Source organism: Artibeus jamaicensis, unplaced genomic scaffold (genome assembly GCF_021234435.1).
Source record: "Artibeus jamaicensis isolate MK-2021 breed Jamaican fruit bat unplaced genomic scaffold, CSHL_Jam_final contig_387, whole genome shotgun sequence".
Lineage (NCBI taxonomy): Eukaryota > Metazoa > Chordata > Mammalia > Chiroptera > Phyllostomidae > Artibeus > Artibeus jamaicensis.
The window spans coordinates 33,432,506-33,452,384 of record NW_026521812.1 but is presented as its reverse complement, the minus strand read 5'-3'; positions in this window follow the sequence as shown (position 1 = coordinate 33,452,384).

Here is a 19,879-nt window from a genome sequence, read left to right as displayed (position 1 = left end):
AGATAGGCTATACTGTATGGTGCATCACTCCCACCTAATTCAGAAAGATTCCCATCAGTCATTGGACTGATGACTCCTTTCAAGGTGATCAAGTCTATTTTAACCATTGTTGACACTTTTTTTCCCAAGTTACAGCACTCCTTTTTCAATGAGAACAACTAACACTGGCCATACCATTGTAGTTTTTAAATTAATATATGTCACATTTATAAGTCTTACAACCATCTTCAAATTCACACCCCAAAATGGGAAGATAATCAAGGTAATCAAAGGACCTTCCATGCTCCCTAATATCTCAGAGATCTGGTTTTTTTGAGCATTGGAACAGCCTCCTCAAAGTAGACACAAAACAGTTCTGACCCTGTCTTCCTTATCACTTCTGGGACCATAATCATCAGTAAGGTAAAAGGTCATTAAATGTGACTATTCTCAGAATGAGATTATCATATCTTAGCTTCTGGCTGACTAATTATTAAGACAAAATAGGTGGAAAAATATGTAGATCTATTTGAATATTTGGGATTCTGCTCTATTTCTGGGTATGAGGCTAATTTATTTAATGGCAATTGGGCCAGCTTGTGTGGTGTGCTTGTTTGGACTTGACTGGGTCAAAGGGTGTACCTTGGGGTACAGTCAAGGTCAATTCTACAAGTAGGCCTTCCACTGCTCCTTGATGTCCTATTGACTATAGTTTTAAGTAAATGCTATAGGAGATAAATTGAACAGACTGTTACAACTCCTGATAGTCAGATGAATTGAAGTGGCCAACAGAGTAGAGAATGCATGGAAAAATGTGCCAGATGCCTAGATCATGTAAAGCAAAGGGTACATGTTGGTGACAAACAGGACACAGTTCTTCCTATGCCTCTTCAGTTTTTGCTTTTCTTGTAAGCATAACACTGACTATTTTTTAAGAAATTATCATTTCTAGGTATTTGCATAGGTAACTGTCTTTGAGGGTGGAGATAATGTTTTCTAGACCAAAAGGCAGGTTTCTCATAGCCAAGGAAGATAGAGATAGTGTGTCCACCTGGGAGGATGACCGAGCATGCTTATTGCCCATCATGAAATATGTGTTTCCTTAACTCTGGAAAATGCCACTAACTGCGTGTGCAGATGTCATCTTGCCTCTTTATGTCACTGGGGATCCAGACTTGGGGAATGGCCTAAATATGCATATATTCTGGAAAGTGCTATTTCTATAAATAATAAACTGACATTTGTCTCTGACTTCTGGCAGTACCATGTAACTTGGACAGGCTAAATTGTTAGTCTGAAAGTAGGGTAAAATGTCAGACCTTCAGTGTTCTTGACACTAAGTGCATTTCGAAGAATCCAGCTAGATGCTCAGATGCTCAGACTCCTAAGCCACACTCATTCCACTGGGATGTGTTTTATTTTGATTCATTTTTTAGTGAAATTTTATGATGACTTGAGAGTTTACATAGTCTGAGTTACCTTATCATATCTCTTACTTACTTTATGTATGACTTTAACAAATTTATTCTACTTTGCTGGCTTTACTTCCAAATGTATGTATGAAATTTCTGTAGTACCCTAAAAACAAGTACAGAAATATAACAGCATGAGTGTTGTTGGCAGAGCAAACACCATAGCCATTTTCATTCTACCAGAAGGATGGCAAATGCATCCTCTAATGGCCCCTGAGCACTGTAGATAAAAAGAATTAAACAAAACTAAAGCTGAACACACACATACCTATGTTCCAGTAATCCTTTCCCTGCTATCCCAAACACAAATTAGTACATCTACGCATGAAGTGACACATTTAAGACCATCCTTAGCAGCTTTATGCATAATTACAAAAGTCTGGAAACAACATTAAAGATAAAAATGTAGCATAATTGCATAGACATTGGCATGTTCATACACTGCTGTAACATACAGAAAAAAAGGAAAAACAAAAATGTGCAAAATGAGTGGTTGCTACATGCAACAAATTGTATAAAATTAACAGGCTTATGTTGAATGAAAGAATAAACAGAAAATACTTACTACAGGATTCCATTTATATATGTAATAAAAAAGAAAGAGAAAACTTATGATGATACAAGTAAGAATAATGGTTTCGCTTGTGCAACAAGGTTGATGACTGAGAGAAGGAATAAGAAGGAGCCAGGATTCTAGTAATGTCCGCATTTTGGACCTGGCTGGCACTTTCACAGCTGTGTGCCCCCTGGCAAAAACCAAACCCACCGAACTGTGCACTTCACATATGTGTACGTATAGGTACTACATACAGGTCATTCATACCATAATACATTAGGTTTCTTACTAGAGGCATCTTATGCTGCATGTATCTTATGAAATAATGAAAACTATACCAAAACTACTCAAGTGAAAGTTTATAAGCATGCAGATACATTTTCACCATTATAAAAATGTACATGTGTGACAAATTTTTTTCATTTTTATGAGAGAAAATGTAGCATTGCTGCCAACTTGAATTATGAAGCATAAACTCATGAAGGAAAATAGATAATTTTTAAGCACAGACTTAATTAATGATCTTGAATATGATATTGAATAATTAAGCAAGTGAAAAATCAATTTAAAAAGGATGTGATTATTATAAATATATCGTTTTCTATAACATAGCATTTTGATACTTCAATTTTCCATCATGAAGAGTAAATCTGTTTTTAACTTGCCAAATAAGCGGATTAAAAATACCCTTCATCATCTTATTCCTAAATCATGCTGTAAGTTCTTAAAATATTTTATAACTATTATTTTCAGTGTTTAACCCATCATTTTAGGAGCAAGTTGAACTTGAGACATTCTATTACAATGTAATCATGTTGTTTCCCTGTTCAAAACTTTTAGTTACTATTTAATTAGATAATTAATAAGATATCAACATTATTTAATACCCAGCATTTAAATTGTCTATAATTTTACCTGGACATATTTTTCCTTCTTACCAGTCACCACTTCCTACCCAACTTGTAATCCATGTTTTGGCCAAGGTCAATGCTTCAATGTTCCTCACACCACCTCCAATTTCCTTTCCTTCTTACCATATTTATGATCGTTCCTTTGAGTGGAAAAACTGCATTTCTGTCTGTTGAAATCATACCCATTTTAATGATTCAAGTGAAACTCCCCCATGTTCTACAAAGTCTTCTTTGACTTTCAGATAACACCTAGCCTTCCTATGAATTTCATGGGACTTAATAAATAATTCTATGGCTCTCACCAGTCTGGCTCAGTTGGTTTGCCATCATCCTAAAAAGCAATGGGTCGCTAGTTAGATTCCCTGTCAGGGCCCATGCCTGGGTTGCAGGTTTAGTCCCCAACTATGGCACGTACGAGAGATAACCAATCAATGTTTCTTGATGTTTCTCTCCCTCTCTTTCCCCAACCCTTCTTTCTCTCTAAAATAAAAAATAAATAAATAGATGATAGATGATAGATAGATAGATAGATAGATAGATAGATAGATAGATAGATGATAGACAGATAGATAGATTTCTTAAAAAATTATGCTATGGCTATGTAACCAGCTATTACTGGATTTTCCAGGCCAGCACACGCACTTCATGTATACCTAAGGCTCACCAAGCAGGGGAAAGTTAGGTCTCTTCTCACAGCCGTGGATTTAGGGAGAGCTCTGACCAAAAAGGAATGATCTGCTTCATGCCACACTCAGTATCTCCACTCACCAAGACTTCACTTCTGAGCCCTGAGTAGTACCCGTGGCAAATCCACTTTCCCAAATACAAATAGATTTCTCCATACATTGCCTCTTTTTCCCTTCATTTCAATTAGTTTCACTAACAGCGTGGCTTCAAGGGATCCACTAATCCTTTATGAAGTCCAAGGCTTTTCATTTAGGCTCTCCAGTGAATCCATGGTGTAATTTACTTTCTTTTTCTAGACTTGTACAAACTGCTTCATAAGATTTTCTGTCATGGCTTCTTGAATAAAATTCTTAACTTTTGACATGTACATAGAAATATATTGCCCTTATTGACATATGTTCCACATTTTACTTACATATATTCAACACCTAAAATTTCTGTTATCTTTTATTTATTTTATTGTTTTTTCTGCACCCATACCTAATTCAAGTGAGTCCTGTCATTTGTCCCACATTGTAAAGTATGCTAACCATGGTCACTCTGCTATTTTCTATAAGAAATTACTAATTACCCTCATGGAGATGTGTCTTTTATACCTGCGGTAAAGCACCTGAAGAACTGTGGGGAAGAACACATCTTGCTCTACTCAGGGTCCTTCATCATTCTCATTTACCCAACATGCTCTATGCCCCTTCTCCAAACTCTAGTCCTTCCATTGACCTTTTCCAGCATAGCCAGTAGCCTAAGAGATGCAGCCCAGTCCCCTGGAATGGCACCTTCACTAGCAGTGAGCAGCCCTACTGAGTCACCTGCCTTTATCAGATCTTTAAGGCCTCCAATGATTAGTATTGTTCTGCATCTTTTTATGTTTATGTTAATGTTTAAGTGCAGAGACACTAAACCAGATTGCCTGGGTTTAAATCCCACACAGGAGCTGTATAATCTGAACAAATTATTTAACTTCTCTGCACTTAAACATTAGCATAAACATAAAAAGATGCAGAACAGTGCTAATTGTTGGAGTCCTTAAAGATCACAAAGCCTTGTTCCCAGTTGATATTTTATATCTCAGAACCCAGATTACTAAAGCAACAAATCATAAATTGTCAAATAGATGGCTACAATGCTGTAAAGATAGTGACAACGTTTTAGAAATCAGAATTCCTTTTTGGAAAAAATCCACTTTGGGAGAATAAATAAATAAGCACTTCTAGCAGAAAATAAGGCCCAAAGGGTAGATGTGAAGAAAGAAGGTTGTTGAACATGGAGTGTTCTGCATGTGAATAAAAGAGGGCTTTCTCAAAACTGATTGAAGGAGAGAAAGGAAGTAGGGAGTATTGACAAGGGGCGGGGTAGGGCTGACGGGGAGAGATGCTCTGATCCTTAGCAATTTCTGAGTCTTTCCTTACACAGGCATTAGAAACTTTTATAAAAACTCAATCTCTATTTCCTCTCAACACACACACAACTTTGTGCCAATGGACGGCACCTCACCCCCCCTTCCCAAAACCAAAATTTAAGGATCTGAGCTTCCTGTGCAGACCAATAAGAGTAGATAAATAAGAAAGCCCAAAGACAGAGTTAGGGAGAAGCAGAAAGCATAAGCTGCCACTAACTCAGAGAATTTATGGAGAGGCTCTGGATTCTGATCAACCAAAACCTACCTAAATTTCCAAGGGGAAAATACCAAGCTCATATAGGCTTTTAAGAAAGTTTATTGAAAATGTTACTACCATTTTTCTCAGTGAAGAATGATATGTAATCCTGGCAACATGAACACCTATGAACTCTCTCCCCATCAACCTTTCTCTTCTGGGCACTGCTCTTGGAGGGTTTGTGGGCATATCCACATTAGCACAGTGCGAACTTGTTCTCAGAATTCTGGCCTACTAGTGAATACCTGACCAAACTTTAAGAATCTTTCCCCAAGTTTTGTAGAGCTGAATTTGTAAGGGTCTTTCTTCTTGGCTGAAACTGTAAACTGCTGAAGTCAATAGCTCTGTGAGGTATATGAAGAGTGTCCAGAAAAAGTCCAGCCATTATTAATATAATAAGAAATGTAACCTGGCAGCCAAAGAGAGTGGACTGGAATGTGAAAGCGTGAATAGTGATGTCTTCACTGTACTAATCAGTGGGGGCCGTAGATACTACTGAGTGAGCATGGGTACTGTTTGGCCATCATATTCAAAATGACTGAATGAGTAAAATAACAAATCTGCATCAAATTTTGCATTAAGCTTAAATATTCCTCCATAGAAACTACTCAGATGATTCAGAAGGCCGCAGCTATGGGCAACTAATGATTGCCAGCTTCATCACAATGATGTTCCCTCTCATGAATCATGTCTTGTGCAGAGTTGTTCTGAGAAACATCAAATCACCCCCGGGTAACTCAGCTCCCTGACAGCCCAGATTTGGTGCCCTGCAACTTCTAGCTTTTTCCAAAATTAAAATCACCTTTGAAAGGGAAGACATATCAGATCATCAGTGAGATTCGAAAAAATACAGTGAAGCAGCTGGTGACAACTGGGAGAACTGTGTGAGTCCCAAGGTGCCTACTTTCAAGGGGACTAAGGTGTCACTCTCCTGTGTACAATATTTCTTGTATCTTATATCTTCTTCAATAAATGGCTCAATTTTTCATATTACATGGCTGGATACCTTCTGTCTAGACCTTTTATTCTGGCACATAGAGCAAAATGATCCACACTGAAATAAAATCAAACAAATGTTTAGAAAGAAGCAGAGAAAAGGGGTAGGTCAGTCACCTGGGCGTAAAGGCCCCTAACTCTATGTATGCCTATTTTGAGCATTCTCACTGCTACTCTTAAATCTTAGTGCTCACCTGTTCTTCAAGTCATAAGTTACACAAGTATTCCAGCAGTGGGTCAAACTAGATCAGATTAAATTGCTATTTATTGCTAATATAATAACACAAATTTGAGTAATCATTATTAAGTAATATTTTTACTATTTTATTATATAGAGACATAATTATAATATTTCACCATAAAATCATAGAAGCTACTTAATTATTCTCAAAATCAATTATCACCCCTACCAATGAGTTTCTAAGTCATTTCAGAAAGTGAATATTCCTGAATAAACACTGTATAAATTAATTTTTTTGAATCTTCTGTTATATAAGACTGCAGTCTTTATAATAAAGTATGTAAATGTTTATTTATTTAAGGATCTAAAAAAGGGTGACTTCATAATGGTCTTTATAGAATTTATAACCAGCATCTCTAAAACCTTATTTAATATAACACAATATTGAGTTACTGCATATAGCATAGTTTTAATACTTTATTCTTTTTGAAGCAATTGTGAATATGATTGTTTTCTTAATTTCCCATTCTGTTACTTTGTTATTGACATATAAAAATGCAACCAACTTCTGGATATTAATTTTACATTCCGCTACTTTGCTGAATTTATCAGTTCTAGTATTTTCTTGGCAGAAACTTTAAGCTTCTCTATGTACAGTATCATGTCATCTGCAAATAAAGACAGTTTTACTTCTTCCTTTCCAATTTGGATGCCTTTTATTTCTTCTTCTTCTTTGATTGCTGTGGCTAGGACTTCTAGTACTATGTTGAAAAGGAGAGGTGAAAGCCAGTTTCCCTTTTTTCTGAACTTAAGGGGAATGCTTACAGTTTTAGCCAGCTGAGTATGATGCTTTCAGTGTGTTTCTTATGTGTGGTCTTTATTATGTTTAGGTAAGTTCCCCCTATTCCCACTTTGCTGAGAGTATTTATCATAAATCGGTGCTAGATTTTAGCAAATTTTTTTGCATCTATTAATATGCCCATATGGGTTTTATCCCTTCAGTTTTTTATGTGGTGAATCAGACTTACTGATTTGTGAATGTTGTACCAGCCGACCTACCCAGGGATGTAAAAGACCTGTTTTTGGAACACTATAAGATACTGAAGAAAGATATTAAAGAATATACAAATAAAGGGAAGCACATACCATATACATGGATAGAAAGAATTAATATCATTAAAATGTCCATACTACCCAAAGCAATCTATCAATTCAACACAATTGCTATCAAGAAGATTTCAATAATGTATTGCACAGAACTAGAACAAGTATTTCAAAAATGTATATAAAACCACAAAAGGTCCCACATAACAACAGCAATCCTGAGAAAAAAAGAACAAAGTTGGATGAATCATGGTACCTAATATGAAATTTTCTATAAAGCCATAGTAATCAAAACAACCTGGCACTGGCATAAAAAGACAGACATAGATCAGTGGAACAGAATAAGTAGTCCAGAAATAATTCCATGTCTCTATGGCCAATTAATATTCATCAAAGTGAGCAGGAGCATAAATTGAATAAAAATATCTTCTTCAACAAATGGTGTTGGGACATCTGGACAGCTACATGAAAAAAAATGAAACTCGACCACCAATTTATACCATATACAAAATAAACTCAAGATGGATAAAAGACTTAAATATAAGTTGTGACACCATAATAGTTCTAGAGGAGAACATAAGCAAGAAAATTTCAGATATTCCATATGGCAATATTTTAATTGATATGTCCCCTAGATCAAGGGATATAAAGGAAAGAATAAATAAATATAACTGAACCAAATTAAAAAGTTTCTGCATGGCTAAAGGAAACATCAGCAAAATGAAAAGGGAACCAACTATATAGGAAAACATATTTGCCAGTGATACCTCAGACAAGGGTTTGATTTCCAAAATATATAAAGAACACATGTAAGTCCACTCCAGAAAGACAAACAATCCAAGTAAAAAATGAGCAAAGGATCCAAACAGACACTTCTTTAAAAAGGACATAAGAGGGCCCATAGACACATTAAAAATGCTCAACATCACTAGCCATCAGAGAAATGCAAAGTAAAACCACAATAAGACACCACTTCACACTGGTCAGAAGGGTCATGATAAACAAATCAAATAAGTGCTGGCAAGGTTGTGGAGGAAAGGGAACCATAGTGCACTGTTGGTGGAAATGCAGATTGGTACAACCACTGTGGAAAACAGTATGGAATTGCCTCCAAAAACTAAAAATGGAACTGCCTTTGACCCAGTAATTCCACTGCTGGGATTATACCTCAAGAATCCCAAACACCAATTCAAATAAACCTATGCCCCCCAATGTTCATAGCAGCATTATTTACATTAGCCAGGTACTGGAAACAGCCTAAGTGCCCATCAGTAAATGAGTGGATCAAAAAACTGTGTGCATTTACACAATTGAATACTATACAGCAGAAAGAAAGAAGGAACTCCTACCCTTCACAACAGCATGGATGAAACTGGGAAGCATATGTTAAGTGAAATAAGCCAGGAGGTGAAAGACAAATACCATAGGATCTCACCTATAAGTGGAAGCTAGTCAACAAAACAAATAAGTGAGCAAAATAGCACCAGAGACATGGAAATATAAGGAACAAACTGATAGTGACCAGAGGGGAAGGGAGAGGGAGATAATAGGGAAAGAGGAGGGAGAGTCAAGTCAAGGAGTATGTTTAAAGGACCCACGGACAAGGACAACGGTGGGGAGGATTGATTGTGGAAGGTGGGGAGTGGGTAGGGCAGGGGAGAGTGATGGGGAAAAACAGGGGTAACTATAACTGAACAATAATAAAAAAAATTAAAGGATATTATGTTTTGATTTGAATTCATTTTGAATTTTATTAGATCCATATCCAAAGATAAAGTTAGTTGAAAGCTAAGAACAGGGAAAATGGGACAGTGTGGCTGATATATTGGAGAAAAGTGGAGACAGAGAGGTACTCGGGCACAGAGCATTGCCTGGAATAAACCAGTACTGGGATGCCTGGGTGAAGGACGAGGGCACAGTTACCTACTGCGGGGGCCTGGTGGGGAGAAGGATGACACTCCAAAGCTATCTTTCCCATCACAGTTTATTAATATGTACCTCGGTAATGGGGATAAAATTTAATGGAAGAAAAGTGAGAACTTTGAAGTCATGAATTGGTCATTGTAAATATTTTCTCATCCCCCTGCTCATAGCCGGCACCCTGCAGCCCTGCACTCGTCACAGGCAGGAGACTGTGGGAAGCTGTCATAAATGCTCTCTGGTTTGAGTGCAAGTAAATTGAGTGGATGCAAATCCGATTGATTTGAATCAAATTTAAACAGAGTCTAGTTAGAGGAACTATATCTATTTTAGATTATTTTAAAAGGAGTCTGGAAACTTGCCTAATCTAATGTCCTCTAATGAAAGGTGAAGAATCTAAAGCACATCAGAACAAAACTCAAGAGCATGTACACCTAATTTGTGGCCAAACTGGGACTGAGACCCAGTTTTCTGATTTCCTGCCCAGCCTTCTCCTACTCAGTACTATGTGAGAACTCTGTGACCTAGTAATTTAGATAATAATAAGAGGATAAAAATGAGGATGAGAATTTTTACATCTATAAATAAAAGTTACAGAGGTATGATGAAGAACAGATTATTGAGTATTATTAAAAGTCTTGATTCTACAATATTATTCTAACATTCAAAAATATAATGTCTTAGACAGTCTAAGTAACTTACTTTTATAATCTGAGAAGAATTATTTTAAAGCCATTAATGAATACACAGGTATACTAAAAAGGAAATATCTAGATAATGACCTTTTGCCATTATTGAGTTATTGTCACCATTTTCTATTGCTAGCATCAACTTTTTGCAGGATCACTCTAGTGAAATCGACCATGATAATGTAATTGAATTCATCATCCTCACTCTTCAGGTTCAATACCAGCAGTCTTAAAATCAATCAAGATAATGTAGAAAGCAAAATTGAATGTGAATATGAGTTTGTGATAACGGTAAGCAACATTCTGAATTTGTGATAGTAGAGGTAGTATTTAAATTATTAGGGAATTATTATTACAAACATTATCTTTTTACTATTCAATCTCAATAACTGAGAAATACTTTATGAAGCAAAATCCATAAGATAGTATATAACTAGGAAAAGGCCTATTTATTAAGTGTACTTATGGAGTTTGCCCCCAAAAAGCTACCATCTTTTACAAATATTCCTGTAACATGGGTGAATATTTTTTATAGGATATGTGAAAAAATGTGTATACAAACTTAGATGAAGACCTTTTCCGAAACTAATCACTTGTCAAACTTCAGCGATTCCTAATCTGTCCACTGTGAGGCAGCACGTGCTATGAAAATGAAAATCCTGTCTTAAAGGACTCAGCGCAAGTGATGACGGGCTGCACGTAAGAGGGTCAGCACAGTTTGCAGGGGGTGCGGTGCCAGACTCCTGGGCATTGCTGGCTTATGTTTAAGCGGCTAAAGCACCATACTCTTCTTATTGTCGAACTTTAAAACTTGTAGCAGGACCTAAGACACATCTCTGAATGTAAATGTGTATTGTTTTGTCTTTTTTCCCAGTTGAATGATTTTTTAAAGAATAAATCTTTAAATATTTTGCACCTAATTTAAAGGATGATTGTTAGTTTTGATGAACAGTAATTTAAAGAAATTGTAGAAAATCCTAAATCAACATTATTACCAAATGATTAGGAGAAAAAGCTCTTTCAAATTTTTGGTATTTAAAACTCCTTTTGTTTCTTTCTTTCTTTCTTTTTTTTCTTTCTTTTTTTTTACTATAGCGTTTGCCATAACACATGTTTGTGTAATTGTTTTTTTGATAAAAATTTTTGGAAATGAAAATATTACCTATTATAAATTATAAGCTGAATCTTAACATATCATTGAATCAAATGTTTTCAAAAGTCCCTAAGATATGAGTCAAGGAGCCCAAATTCAAAAAAAGACATTTTAAAGAAGTCCATTTTATATAACACTCAATGAAATAATAGCTCTATATAGGTGACTGTAATTACATAATAGATTATTAATTTTCACTCGAGAGAGAAAAAGATGTGGTATGGGGAGGGTTAGGTTAGCTTCTTTGTCAGGCACTGTTCTCTACAGTGGCTATACCAATTTAGGTTCCTATCAACAATGCACAGGAGTTTTATTTTCTTTACATCCTCACCAGCACTTGTTGTATTGAGTTCCTCAAAAAATTAATTGAATTATTATTCGCTCTAGCAATCTCACCTCTGAATATATACTTAAATGGACTGGAATCAGCATCTCAGAGATACACAGCAGGCCATCAGATAAGGTTGTTTTAGTCAAGGTTGTTTTGTTAGAACGCCAAGGAGGAAAAATTTCAGTTAATGGCTGGAACCACTGCCTGTGTGGAGTTTGCACTTTCTCCCCAAGACTGTGTAGCTTTTCTACAGGTACTCTGTTTTTTCCCCACATCCCAAAAACATGCATGAGAGCTTAATTGGCGTGCCTCCGTTCCGACCTCAGTGTGAGAGAGTGTGGGTATATGCGCCCTGCAATGAATGGAAAGGCGTCTGTGCCTGCCCTGAGCTATCAAGATAGGTTCTGGCCACCCAGGGGCTTAAACTGAAACAAGTGGATTGGGGAGGAATTCTTGCTTATTTTCTATTCATCCTTCTTAAATGTATGTATAGCTCACTTTTGTTTCAATGTTCAATATTAGTAATGTTTTGAGTCTTTATTTAGAAGTTTTGTAATTTTTTTTTGTGACCAGAAATATGCAGTTTGAACTTACCTCTTATTTATTATGACTAGATTATGGTAAAATAGGTTTTTTTCATATGTCATTTCTGTTAAAGTCACAATTTCCAAGAACATATTTATGGCTTAGTTAAGTAGTTAAGTGAGGACTGATGGATGAGGGGGGAACCCCCAGAAAACATAATTATTTTCTGGAAGGCTTCTCCTACTAGGTGTTCTAGGAACCCATCCATATCTGTTTACTTACTGGCATTGTTCTGAGAGGCTAGGCTTCAGTGAATTCTTTTAAAGACTCCTTGAAATCCCTTACTCATTTCCTGATGGGTGATTTAGGAGCACACTTGCCAGCATAGCACTGGGTGTTCAGTAGCTTTTGACCAAAAACAGCAGGACCCCCATGCCCCACCCTCCCTATTCACCTGATCTTGCCCCCAGCGACTATTTTGTGTTTGTTTCCGAGAATGAAAAAAGTCCTCCCTGGGGATTGTTTTGTAGAAGAGGTGAAACAGCAAATGGCAACAGCACTAAAAGGCATCAAAATCTAGGAGTTCAAAACCTTTTGGGGGCAACGGAAAAAAGTCTCAATAGGTACATTGCATCAAATGGAGAGTACTTTGAAGGTGACTGAAGTTTAAACATGTAAGAATAAGTACACAATTTTTAATAAATTCCAGTTTTTTGGGTCCCCCTTTGTATCACACTGCACCCCACATGTTTGTTGAAGCACTATTCACAATATCCAAGACACAGAAGCAACCTAAATGTCCACCGAATGCAGAATGAATAAATAAAATGTGGTATATACACAAAATGGAATGTTACCCTTTTTTAAAAAAGGGAAATCTGCCATTTACAACAGTGTGAATGAGCATGGAGGATATTATGAAATAAGCTAGATACAGGACAAATACATGATATTTTTATCACTAACATAAAATAGCCAAACTCATAGAAGCAGAGATTAGAATGGTGGTTGCTAAGGGCTGAGTGGATAGAGAAATAGAGAAGTATTATTCAAAGTCTCAGTTACACAACATCAATGTGTACATGTTAGTGCCTATCATAAACAATACTGCATTATATGCTTAAAAATGTGCTAAGAAGATTGTGTGTTCATATCACAAATAATAATATATAAATATATAGTATAGTTTAATATAATTTATACATAAATAAATAGGGAAGAAGGAAGCTTTTGGAGGTGATGGATATGTTTATCATATAGATTGTAGTGGTGGTTTCATGGGTGTATACTTATCTCCAAACTCATTAAGTTGGGTTTTTTTTGTGTGTCAAGTGTTCAAAACACACAAAGTATTTTTTTTAATGTGTCAGCTATTCAAAACCCCTTATATATGTTGCTCATTTGGAGAATTTTCTGAGCAAATATACTCTTCACATTCATTTCTGATGTTATAATTTTCATAGCACTTCTCCAACTGTTCTGACCGGTCACTGCTGCTCTCTATTTCATCCAGCTGGACCTAACGCCTCTACCTCTGATAACCATGCAAGCTGCCATTTTGGTTCATTCAGTCCCCAAAGTGGACCTGAATCAGTTCCTGTTCCCCTATCCCTATCTCTTCTTCCATGTCTGACCCACCCTGGTTCCTAATATCTATTTTTCTGGCCAGTCCCAACACATGGCCATTATATTTTTCATGAATTTTAACATGCATGAAATTCCTTAATGGATAATCCCAAAGTCCATGTTGAACTGTTGTCATGAAGCCAAAATTTCCCTACTACCAAAGGGAAAAAAGAGAGAGAATAAAAAAAAACATGCTAACCAATCTCCAATACAAAGATTAAAAAGTTATTTAATAAAGCATTAATAAGTAGAATGCAGCAACATTTAAATATACTAATAAAAAAGGAATATTTACTCAGAAATGTGTGTTTAACATGATAAAAGATGTTAAAATTCTATAGTAAATCAAAGGCAATATTATACATAGCTGAAAATGTAATGTACTCATATGTCCTTTTAAGTCAAGGACAAGACCACTGAACTTCTATTTGTCATTGTCCTTCATATATTGACCAAGACGAGACATGGAAAGATGTGTTATTAATGTTGACAATGTGACATTTACTAACAAACCCAAAAGAATCAAACAAAAAAAGTATTAAACGTTTAATCAAAAGTTTTCCAATATTTCAACATGAATCAGATCAAATTTAACAAAAGTCTTTTTAATGATAACAATAAATGTCAGCTTTTGATTAATTAACCCAACAAGAAATTTTAACATTAAACTTTAGTAACAAATGTAAATTAACATGTCAACAACTGAAATGAAAATAATTAATGCATTTACATATTGACCACATCAATTAAAATCACCACAAAAATTTTCAAAACTAGTTCTACAAAGTTTATTAAGCCATAAATAGGCAAGAAGGTGAAGTACACTTAAAACAAAAATGATAATGTGTACTTTTAACTAAAATATTAAAATTTATCACAGATAAACAACAATGTAAGTATTGTGAGTCTGGTACTAAATATACAAGTAGGTAATGAAACAGTTTGAAAAGCCTTGAGACTTAATTATGTACAAGTGTTCCATGGTATTTTTAATTAATTTTTATTGTATTTTTCCCATTACCATTTATACCCCTTAAACGAGCCTCCCCCACCTCACAACCACCACACTGTCATCCTCGTCCACAAGTACTTTTCCTCTTTGCTCAGTCCCTGCACCATCTAATCCCCACCCCCCAGAGCTGTCAGCCTGCTCTCCATCTATGAGTCTGTCTCTACTTGCTTGTTAGTTCAATTTGTTCATTAGATTCCACCAATAAGTAAAATCATATGGTATTTGTCCTTCCCCGACTGGCTTATTTTACTCAGTGTCATGTTCTTAGGCCCATCCACATTGTTGCAAAGGGGAACACTTTCTTCTTTTTATGGCTGAGTAGTATTCCATTGTGTCCATGTCCCATAGTTGTTTTATCCACTCATTGACTGATGAACGCTTGGGCTGCTTCTATATCTTGGCAATTGTAAATAATGCTGCAATGAAGATAGGGCTACTTACATATTTTTAAATTAGCATTTGGGGTTCCTTCAGATATATTCCCAGAAGTGGGATCACTGGGTCAAAAGGCAGATCCATTTTTGAGGTGTCTCTGTACTGTTTTCCACAGCAACTGCAGTAATCTGTATTCCCACCAAGAGTGCAAAACGGTTCCCTTTTCTCCACATTTTTGCCAGCACTTGTTTGTTGATTTATTAATTATAGCCATTATAACACTTGTGAACTGATATTCCTTTGTAGTTTTATTGATAATTTGCAATTCTCTGGTGATTAATGATGTTGATAATCTTTCCATATGTCTGTTGACCATCTGTATGTCCTCCTTGGAAAAGTGTCTATTCAGACCTTTGCTCACTTTTTAATTGGATTGTTTGTTTTTTTGGTGTTGAGTTGTATAAGTTCTTTATAAATTGTGGTAATTAACCCCTTATCAGATGTATCAGTGAATGTGTTCTCCCATGCCATGGGTTGTCTTTTTGTTTTGATGATGATTTTCTTTCCTGTGCAAACACAACTAGAACAAATATAAAAATTTACATGGGACCACAAAAGGCCCCAGCAAGAGTGATCTTGAGAAAGAAGAACAAAGTTGGAGGAAAAATGCTACTTAGTATCAAACTATACTAAGTAGCATAAGGCTATAGTCATCAAAACAGCATGCAAGGTACTGGCATAAAAACAGACACATAGATCAGTGGAACGGAACAGAGAGCCCAGAAATAAACCCACGCCTTTATAGTCAAAGTAATATTCGACAGAGGAAGCAAGCATATATATAGGCTAAGGATAGTTTATCTAATTAATTGTGTTGGGAAAATTGGTCAGATGTGTACAGAAAAATGAAAGTAGACCACCTTCTTACATCACACACAAGAATAAATTCAAGAAGGATTAAAGAATTAAATGTTAGACATGAAACCATAAAAAAAAAAACCTAGAAGAAAACATAGGCAGTAAAATCTCATTGTTCTTGCAATATTTCTGCTAACTTAACTTCTCAGGCAAGGAAACCAAAGAAAAAATAAACAAATGGGAGTACATCAAACTATAGTAGTTTTTTAGAAAATCATTTGTATAAAAATAAGCTCAAAGAAAAATACTGTGATCAGATAGTGTTCCTAGAGATACTCATAACAGCATTGTTCACTCTGGCAAAAATGAAAAAACCTAAATATTCAACAGTATATCAAGTATACTTTCTTGTCCAAAGGAAAAAAGTGATGATCAATAAATGAGATAAAAAGCATTAGGAAAATATACATTTATGAAAGAATGTACTTAAAATTATCTCAATTTTAAAAATAAAATGGGATATAGGACAAAATTCTTGAGTATATGCATGAAATACAAATAAGACCCATCTTTGTATACATGGATCATTAGTCATCGACTCCCTTTAAGTTATTCTACATTATTTAAGTTTTTTACAGTGAGCTTATATTATTAATGTTATCAAAAATATTATTTACATGCATTAAACATTAAAATACTCTCAAATAACTTGACATGTATATGATAATGCAAATTATAATCATGACAGAAATATTTTTCCAGATTTTTAACCTGGAGCCATCAGATCATCAGTCAAAAGGCTATATGCTAATACTCTATTTTATTATGATTACTTTTTTTGTAATCCTGTGTGTCCTATTTTATACATTAAAAACATTATTCTGAGATACTGTTCATATGCTTCACCTGTACAAAGGTGTCAGTGGTACAATATAACATTAAGAACCTCTGGATAGTCTAGAGAATATCTTATTTTATTATTGAATTTTATATCTAATAATCAAACAAAAGTAGTACATTTAATTTTGAATATTTAATGGCTTGAATCACTTTATTAAGCAAAATACATTTTTTAAAAATATATATATATGCTAGAAAAAACTAGGAGTGTTTGAAAAATTATTTTCTTACTTCAATAATAAAATGACCTGGGTAAAATGGCATGAAAAAAGAATTTTGAATGTTAACATTTAGCGGATATTACTTTCAAGTGAATATTAGTTTGTTTATCTTTTTGAAGAATTTAACAAGACAATAACTTTGTGAAGCTAGAATGATATTTTCATCTTCCTGTGATTAAGAAACTATGTTTTGAATGCTCTGAATTTAAGTACCCATGAGATTTCTGCTTTAGTGTTAACAATAGGAAAGTATAGTAAATAAATAAATAACATGGAATCATCTATAAATTTTGAGTGGCTTCTTCCTCTCATTTGGTAACAATAGTTCTATGACTGACCAACTGGTAGAGGTTTCATTGGGAAAATGTTTCCCTGGCCTGGCCCCTCTCCACTGCTACACCAGTTGTGCCTGGTACATAAACCATCTTCCTGTGAACGCTCACGGCAGGCTTTGCTTCTGAGCGTGAGAACGTAAGAAAAACTACATCCTAAAATACCTTAAAAAGTAGAGGGAACTTGAAAGAAAAACAAAACAACCATAGAAATACACCGAGATTCAACCAAATATTTCTCACCCCAAAATATACAAAGTAAACCTGACTCTCATGGCGTACTCTTAAATGAGTTTTATAAACACCAAGTTGGGTAAACTTAAGAAATGTCCCTCCTACTTCCAAGCTGATCATAAAATACTTGCATCTTTTTTCTTTTTAAGTTTTTTATTTATTGATTTAAGAGAAAGAGAGAGAGTGAGAGAGAGTTCAGTTTGTTTTCCCACTTATTTATGCATTCATTGGTTGAATCTTGTACGTACCCTGACCAGGGATGGAACTTGCAATCATGGCATATCAGAACAAATAACTCTGCTATCAGGCCAGGGCCTTTTGCATCTTTTCTATAAGCAATTCACTGGGTGGCAGCAACCATTAAAAACCAAAATATACTGTGTGTTATTAAAGCCCTCAATCATCTATTTTGTGGGAACTAAACTCTATCTCAAGTGCCAATAAGTTACTTTTCCCTAATAAGATTCCATTTTCTTCTCTATAAAAAACCAAAAATTAAAAAAGTGTTGAATCCAAACCATAGCAAATAGACTACACTACATAATAAGCAATTCTTAAATGCCTGTGCTACAGAAAGCCAAATGTTTTTATTTCTCTCACTCTCCGTTTCCTGAGCAGATGAGCTGGGGCTTGTGCACTTTTTAGCCACTGGGGGGATCAAAGTCGTTGTTTTCTCTGTCTCAACACCCTCCACTCTAAGGAGGAAGAGCAGGACTGAAGCAGGGTCCTGCAGCTTGGAGCTGATATGCACCACTTCTGTTCAAAAGCCATTGTCCAGACTTAGCCACTTGGCTCCACCAAGCCACAAGAGGACAGGAATTTTAGCCTTTGTGTTGCTGGAAGGAAAAGAGAACCAGCAGTCACTGAGCAGCCCTGTGACAAATATGCAAACAGTTTTCTTCCTGTCTCTCCTCCACTGCCCGCTCACACTCTAAGCCAAAAGGCTGGACTCTTTTTTTTTTTCCCAGATAAGAACTGAAACTAAGAAGTGTGAATTCCCTAATGCCAGCTAAACTGAATCACCTATAACTACACTCACCTCCCCCTACTCTTCCCTAGTCTCAAAAAAAAAGATGATCCTTCTGAGGTCTGCTTTCCCTGCATTTCTTCAGAGGCTCCGCTTCATCCATAACTTCATTTTGAGTCTATATCTTCAGTCTCATCCTCACTTCTGTATCTCCCTTTCAGCCAATAAACAAGCTCAACCATCTTTACAAAAACTACTTGTAGCACTGTAGCTCTCTCTCTCTCTCTCAACTCAGGAAACTTTACAATTTGTTTCTCATCTTTTTTATCTTTTTCTTTAATTCACAAAGATCATCATATATGATTATGTTACCGAACAAGAGGTCCGAGGGAGGGGCAATACAATATTTGGCCCACCTAGGGATGCCCAAAACTGCTACACAACAGGGGCCCCTCCCGAAAACACAATACTGATATCTACTGGGCCCTTCTGTCCGCCGCCAGTTGGAAAGACATCTCTTAATGCCAGAGATTTGTGAAAAGGAAACAAAATGTTTATTTAATGCTATTCAGGCCTAATGCCTCTACTAAAATATCAAAGTCCTTTAGGGTATACACCTACACCCACACAGCGCTCCCTTCTCCCACTGTCCCAACTCCGGGTACCGTAAATCAGGAAAAGAGCACACGTCTGTATTGCAGGCTGCTGGCACCGTCAGCTGTGTCACTGTGCAGGATCTCGAGTTAATCCAAAGTACTGTGGTACCCTCTCATGGTCCACTGGCAAGAGTCCTTTGTACCCAGTTCCAGTCAAAGTCTCTCTTGCTTTTTCAGGCCCTGCGGCCAAAGGGGGCACCCCAAAGCTGCGTGGGCCTCTTCTACCAAAGCTGCAGGAGTCCGCACTCCACCAAAAGCATGTGGCTGTCTTCTTCACCTGGCTGCAGGGATCTCCATTCTGGCAAAGCTGCGTGGTTTTTCCCTTTCACCTGGGAAAGAGGGGGTCCGCACCCTGCCAAAACCACGTGGCTCCCTCTTTCACCTCACCAAGAGGGAGTTCCTCACTCTGCTGAAACCGCGTGGCTCTCTCTTCATCTGGCCAAGCGGGGGCCCTTCATGTCTTGGAGCCAGTCTTTTCCAAGCTCCCACACAGGCACTCCTCACTCCAGAGCGCAGACCCTAGTTTCCATCCTGAGTCC